Here is a 503-nt window from a genome sequence, read left to right on the forward strand (position 1 = left end):
AAACCTCTTTGGACTCGGTCTTGACTGGGTCTGGACTAGTCCTGGTTTTGGACTTGTCTTGGACTTGACTAAGGTGGTCTTGACCACAGCCCTGCCTGGAGGGATGGTCGATTGCAGCCATGCACCTTGCACCAGCAGAGTGAATGATACACTGCAGTCTGCCATGTCCTTGGCAGTGGCTGTGGTTGAGGAGCTACACCAGATAATACGTCAAGAGTCACTGTAAATCACACACTGTCACATAATTATACTCTGTAACAGTAACAGCCACACCGCTTACTACAATCAATGTGTCATGTTGATAAGGCTCATGCTGACTTTGTGGCTAAACGTACGGTAACATGAGTTTAAAACATTTTTGTATGACTGTACTGTACCGTTGGGCTAACCCATAATTAAATTTGCCACGTTACGTCCACTGTATGGGTAGTCGGCAAGTCTAATGCTAAGTTAGCCAGCTAGCGCAGTCGGGATGAGAGCAGATAAAGGCCAGTTACCCCCCC

This window comes from Etheostoma spectabile, chromosome 20 (genome assembly GCF_008692095.1).
Source record: "Etheostoma spectabile isolate EspeVRDwgs_2016 chromosome 20, UIUC_Espe_1.0, whole genome shotgun sequence".
Classification (NCBI taxonomy): domain Eukaryota; kingdom Metazoa; phylum Chordata; class Actinopteri; order Perciformes; family Percidae; genus Etheostoma; species Etheostoma spectabile.